Source organism: Salvelinus sp. IW2-2015, unplaced genomic scaffold (assembly GCF_002910315.2).
Source record: "Salvelinus sp. IW2-2015 unplaced genomic scaffold, ASM291031v2 Un_scaffold2529, whole genome shotgun sequence".
In the NCBI taxonomy this organism is placed as follows: Eukaryota; Metazoa; Chordata; class Actinopteri; order Salmoniformes; family Salmonidae; genus Salvelinus; species Salvelinus sp. IW2-2015.
Window position 1 is genome coordinate 66,901 of NW_019943842.1, and position 7,200 is coordinate 74,100.

The following is a 7,200-nucleotide window of genomic DNA, read 5'->3' on the forward strand; positions in this document are numbered from 1 at the left end:
CTAAAAACAAAAATCCAGAAAATCACATTGTATTGATTTCAAAGGTTTCTGTACCAAATATTAAGTTCTGCTTTTCTGATGTATCAAATACTTATGTCATGCAATAAAATGCAAATTAATTACCTAAAAATCAAACAATGTGATTTTCAGGATTTTTGTTTTAGATTCCGTCTCTCACAGTTGAAGTGTACCTATGATAAAAATTACAGACCTCTACATGCTTTGTAAGTAGGAAAACCTGCAAAATCGGCAGTGTATCAAATACTTGTTCTCCCCACTGTATATATGGATTATGACAGTGTATGCAGACTTTACAGCTGTCACTATACGTTTATATAGTGAAATATATAACTAGAAATATATTCAATGTCCCATGTGCTCCTACTAGGAATGTATTATATGAAAAAGTATTTTGTTTAAAAAATATACAATATCAAAATATATAAGATGAAAAACAAATATCCATTGCTATTGACCTGTTTGTTTCTATTCTAGTAAATAAAACAAAGACTAGTAGGAAAACAACATGGAAGAAGAACGAACACACAACAAAACATAAAGGAAACCAACAAAAATGTAAAAAGAGAGGCCATTGTCAGGACCCCTTCTATCAAGGTCTACAGGGGAGGATGGAAGATGTTTTGGCTAAGCACCATAGCAATGGCCTAAACCAGTACGCCTCCAGTTTTAGGGACAGAGCGACACATAGCTTAGCCCTGGGACAAGCCTTGCTGGGCGGAAGAGACCAAGAGAGGTCATCATAAAACAATTGTATTTTTATAAACTTTTTTAAGTTTATGATTTCCAGAAACGAAAGAATGTATATATATTATATGTAATGTATATGTATGTTTAAAAAAAATCAACAAAAAGAACAGAGATGTATAATGTGGCAATTTGGAAGAAGGGGAGGAGAGTGGTGACAGCCTTGCCCCGCCCCCACCCCTTCCCACTGCAGACCGGGGGGGTTGTGAGGGCAGGCTGATGTGCCAGTGGGGGGGGGTTGCTTGTCCGCCTGACATGACTCTTATTTGGTCGTCATGGTAATAACGTRATGGTCACACCATAGCAACGACACCAAACGGCAGGCGAATGAGAGCTATGCTGCATCTTCCACACATGTCCTTGGTTTCATTGTTTGAAAGGTGAAAACGTGTGACATCACATACAAACTCTGACCCATTTGGGTCACGTTTACAGGTCAACCTCGCTCGGGCGGTCAACAATCTTTGACTATTTAGAATGAATTACTTCCTGTGGGTCATGTGAAAACAACAAGTGATGTCATATAAAGGGGGACAGTTAAACTCTAGTGTAGAGCTTCCTTCCACTTGAAAAACAGCTCCTCTACACGTTGCTCTTCCAGTCCACTTTGTATCTCTSTAGCTTGAACTAAAAGACKCCCTGAATGCTCCAATATCAAAGCCAAGGAAGTGTTTAGCAGAGAGGAAGCAGAGAAGCCTGTAAAAAGTCAGGGAACACCCACTCTATTGTATTTACAGATGTAGGATCTTCATTTGAGCCAGTCTCCTACAGCAGGAAAATAATCATACAGCAACAGGAAATTTGAATTATAATGTGGATRATAATGAATGGAGATTTTTGTAGCATCTGAAAAAAWTTCCGTAAGGGAAAATCAAGTCTGAAATTTCAAAGTGGAAAAGACAAACTTCAGAAGCATTCTTAAACCTCAAATACACTACAKGTTTTAAATGTCCTGCAACAMAGTTTTAAATGTCCTGCAACAGGGTAATCAAATGAAGATCCTACATACAGTATGTAGATGTCCAGGGGGCATGTCTGCTGTCGACCACAACAGCCCCCCCAAACCCCAGCGTTGCTACCAAAACATGTTGTTGTGGTGTTGTGGTTGAGGTGGCTGTGATGTGTAGTAAACAAACAGCTTCTTTTGTACATTGTGTCGGGGTGAGGGAGGTGGGCGGGTTGGATATGTAGCTATAAATTACAAACATGGGAGCTGTCTACACCCCCATCGACGTATCCCAACATTCACCCTATTCCCTATARGGTTCAATACTGGTCAAAAGCAGAGCACTATATAGGGAATAGGGAGTCATTTGGGATGCAGATTGACCATCCGTCTTAGATATGGGCTCAGGATCCTTCTGAGAGACAGAGAGAAGAAAGGGACGGTTCCGTCAGACGGGTCGCAAAACCAACTGATAAAGATGTATTAAATTCTCTTTTAAAACGTTCTATTTATATCGAGCTCTACTTTAGTAACATCCTTCTATATTTAAACATTGTACTAATAACATGTCAGACATGGTGGGGAAAAGTCCATTGTAGCCATTAACTAATGTTACATGTATTGTATTATCGAGTAAGAAAAAYAAAAAAAACATTTATATATATGATGAATATAAATATATCTATTTGTGATCTGCAACCCTTGGAATTAAGTTCGCCCTTTTGATTTTTGATTATCGATATTATGGTTTACATGGGCGTCGGACTTAATGCACTGTCGAACCATTCCTGGGACATTTCTATACCTGTGTAGTGTTATTACCTGTTTGTCTATTTACTCCTCCTTTGGTTCCGCTATTGAATGTAACTTCCAAAAACTTTTTATGTGAATGTCGTTATATATATATATATATATAAAAAAATGTCAAAGTACAATGTATATGCAGTACACTACAACAATGATAATATAGCAGAACGTTTCATCTGACATAATTCTGGACTTCAGAGCGTCACACCAATACGACTGGGGAGGGTATTTTACGTAGGAKCACGTGGGGAAGGTATTATGTGGAACACACCAGTGCCCCTGCAGACAGACGTTCTCCAGATAAGAACKYTCATTACTGGATCAGTCAGAACTCTTCTGACGAGAACAAGAACACCAGGAGAGGAACATCGCAGATCAAATATGTTTTTAAATATTGATTTATTTTGTATTTATTCTTCTTCTCTCTCCTGAGGTGAAAGAGAGGGAGAGAGAGATAGAGAGGGGGTGAGGACCAAGTGAGGGACTAGTGCTGAGAGTGGGTGGGGGGTGGGGGTGAGGGAGGGTTCTGACTCAGATTGAGACAAGGCACACCCTGATCTGTGTTGGAGGGGATTTGTGACCTATACTCAAGAGGGTTGAGGATCCAGCTTTGAAGACAGGGAATAAGGGGACTCCTTATCCCTCTTCTCTCTGATTGGAGGACAGGATGGTACTGTAAAAATCTGAGCTCTCTTTCCTTTCGGAGTTCACCTTAGCCTCTGCTGCACATCAAGCTTCCCTACACCACAATGAGCTGCTACCTCTGGACTCAGGTGTGACTGTATCTGACAGGCTGGTCTACGGACGTTTCCCTGGACTCAGGTGTGACTGTATCTGACAGCCTGGTCTACGAACGTTTCCCCGCAGTGTGATGGATGGAAGGTTCCAGATAAATAAACCCACTTTGCTGCATTCTTGTCCTCGGAGAAGACAGAGCGGGTATCTTCACAGGTGGACAGGGGGACAGGTGGACAGGTGGACAGGTGGACAGGGGGACAGCTGTTTGTTTGTTAACATGTTAACTAACAGGTGTATGTTAGTTATGCATGTAGCATAAATAATGAGACCTGAACCAGTAAAGTGTGTGTGTGTGTGTTATAGAGAAACACCTCTTTCCACCTCTAACCACTCAATCTGTTGTTGTCAAGTTGTCATTGCAAAGCTCAAGGGACTCTTGATGTGAAGTCACATCTGCACGGCCACTGAGAGAGACAGTGACCTCATGTATTAACAAAGACAAGCAAACAAATAAATAAAAACTATGATGTCACTCTAACAGAGATCTGGGAGCTGAGACTTTTAAGGGGTTTAACTTATCCTGATAATCTGATTCTACTGCTGTGTTATTGTTTTGGTCTGTTTCCTTCCTGTTTAGATGTAGACCTGCTGTTCAACCCTGGGGAAAGAGATGTATGATTAAAGTGGTTATAACATTTGTCCTGTGCACACGTTCACCACCGCACGCTTGTGAATATGTCGGTCTATCGGACTTACACATTCAAATAAACGTGCAGAAGTGAAATGTTAGTGCAGGGATACATTTTTGTCATTGAGCATAGAACATTGTTAATAATTTATATTCCCAGCACCGCTGAGAGRGGTGGTAGTGTGTCTGTGTGCTAATATTTGCTCTGAAATGGCTTAATTCTCATTTGAAATAAAAAAACGTAACTCTGCAAGACTTTGATGTCATWGAGGACCTTACGCAAACATGTGATTTAAGTGTGTAGATCTTGAGTTAGGATTTGGCCCAAACAAGTGTGAAGCAGCCTTCACTATAGCTCTGTTATTGTCTGAGGCTAATTACTGTACCGTACCCTACCCCTACCCGCTGCTCCTAAAGTTACGTATACCTCTGTGCACCCTAACCCAAAGCCCACATCCAACACTCATTCCAATGATGGCTTCCTGAAAATCCACAAGCTTCCTTACGAAAACCAAATGTCGGTTTCCTCGAACTTCCCGATTTGTTTACAACCTAAACCCTAATGCAAAACCCAGACCCAGATCATCTGAATCCAGAAACCTCAGTCCAAAACCCAACCCAGTTCAGACCCAGGTTATCCTGTAGTACCCGAACAAGCTCTCAAACCCCTGAGCCAAAACCACAGACCTACCTCCCCTATAGTTTATCCATTTCCGTCCCCATCCGTCACCATCCTAGTTCACAATGCCCTCTGCGGTCCCCCAAAGCACAAAGGTTAGAGTGGTGTAGGAGTAAGCTGACGCTGTGAAAGAGAAACCCTTCCATTCTGTGTGTGTCGGTCTGTCCATCTGTTTACGGCTTATAAATGTGGTACTTTTGTATTCCGAATGTACAGATGCTCCTTTTTCTGTCTATGTCAGAACGTTGTATTACTGGAAATTCAAAACGATGACTCTTCATGTGCTTCAAACACATCTATTTCTGTTATTTATTTCTTATTTTTGGGCAATTGCTCCAAGGTCATATAGATTAAAAGATGAGTAGGTAAACAAAATACATAGAGATATATTGATCAATTTCAAGAGATTACATGTTTGAGCTGTTCAGAAACTGTACTCTAACTTTGGGATTTGGTTTCTGTTCCMTTCTGTTCTACTTTGTGTATGCTTTCAATGTGCTTCAGAAATACAGTAATATTTATTATGATCGTTAAATTATTATTACAGTTATCATGATTACTGCAGTTATTAATAAATATTTCTTTCCTCAACGAGAGACTGGTGTCTTGGTCAACTGTTTGTGTGTGTGTGAGTGTGCTCGTATTGTATACAGTTGAAGTCGGAAGTTTACATACATTTAGGTTGGAGTCATTAAAACTTGTTTTTCAACCACTACACAAATTATATATAACAAACTATAGTTTTGGCAAGTCGGTTAGCACATCTACTTTGTGCATGACACAAGTAATTGTTCCAACAATTGTTTACAGACAGATTATTTCACTTATAATTCACTGTATCACCATTCCAGTGGGTCAGAAGTTTACATACACTAAGTTCACTGTGCCTTTATACAGCTTGGAAAATTCCTGAAAATTATGTCATGCTTTAGAAGCTTCTGATAGGCTAATTGACATCATTTGAGTCAATTGGAGGTGTACCTGTGGATGTATTTCAAGGCTTACCTTCAAACTCAGTGCTTCTTTACTTGACATCATGGGAAAATAAAAAGAATCAGCCAAGACCTCAGAAAAAAATTGTAGACCTCCACAAGTCTGGTTCATCCTTGGGAGCAACTTCCGAACACATGAAGGTACCACGTTCATCTGTACAAACAATAGTTCGCAAGTATCAACACCATGGGACCACACAGCCGTCATACCGCTCAGGAAGGAAACGCGTTCTGTCTCCTAGAGATGAACGTACTTTGGTGTGAAAAGTGAAAATCATTCCCAGAACAATAGCAAAGGACCTTGTGAAGATGCTGGAGGAAACAGGAGGAAGGAAACAGGTACAACAGTCCTATATCGACATAACTTGAAAGTCCGCTCAGCAAGGAAGAAGCCACTGCTCCAAAACAGCCATGAAAAGCCAGACTYCGGTTTGCAACGCACATGGGGACAAAGATCATATTTTTTGGAGAAATGTCCTCTGGTCTGATGAAACAAAAATAGAACTGTTTGGCCATAATGACCATCGTTATGTTTGGAGGAAAAAGGGGGACGCTTGCAAGCCTAAGAACACAATCCCATCCGTGAAGCACGGGGGTGGCAGCATCATGTTGTGGGGGTGCTTTGCTGCAGGAGGGACTGGTGCCCTTCACAAAATAGATGGCATCATGAGAAAAGAAAATGTGTGGACATATTGAAGCAACATTTCAAGACATTAGTCAGGAAGTTAAAGCTTGTTCTCAAATGGGTCTTCCAAATGGACAATGACCCCAAGCATACTCCCAAAGTTGTGGCAAAATGGCTTTAAGGACAACAAGGTCAAGGTATTGGAGTGGCCATCACAAAGCACTGACCTCAATCCCATAGAAAATGTGTGGGCAGAACTGAAAAAGCATGTGTGAGCAAGGAGGCCTACAAACCTGACTCATTTACACCAGCTCTGTCAGCGGAATGGGACAAAATTCACCCAACTTATTGTGGGAAGCTTGTGGAAGGCTACCCGAAACATTTGACCCAAGTTAAACAATTTAAAGGCAATGCTACCAGATACTAATTGAGTGTATGTAAACTTCTGACCCACTGGGTTTGTGATGAAAGAAATAAAAGCTGAAATAAATCATTCTCTCTACTATTATTCTGACAATTCACATTCTTAAAATAAAGTGGTGATCCTAACCGACCTAAGACAGGGAATTTTTACTAGGAATAAATGTCAGGAATTGTGAAAAACTGAGTTCAAATGTGTTTGTCTGAGGGTGTATGTAAACTTCCAACTTCAACTGTATACACAGGCATGTATGGTGGATGTTACGGGAGAGGGAATGCAACACCCTGCTACAACACAACTCCCTGTGGAGTGAAAGAGGACTGTAGATGTGAGTAAGGATGACAAAGGCAGAGAGTGGTACCGTTTACAAGGAATTTATTCCATCACACGGTAATTTTGGGGAAAAGGCGCTGGACGGAACCAAAGCAAAGAAAGTAAATATCAAAGCCCCCTCTCCTACCTTACCTGCCTACCCACTACTTACCTAACTAGCACCACCTGGTGCACTAACCAAAATACAGGGGATGGTCCGCCCAGGT

General features: G+C 40.9%; 1 long non-coding RNA gene across 1 annotated transcript in view; it reads left to right on the top strand.

The window, feature by feature from the left end:
- Window positions 1–5,219, top strand: part of LOC139025345 (uncharacterized) — a 52,093-nt gene extending 46,874 nt beyond the window's left edge. Inside the window, exon 2 of the long non-coding RNA XR_011476916.1 lies at window positions 496–5,219. This is a non-coding gene — a long non-coding RNA (uncharacterized lncRNA). The remainder of the gene's footprint in view (window positions 1–495) is intronic.
- The last annotated feature ends 1,981 nt before the right edge of the window (window positions 5,220–7,200 follow it).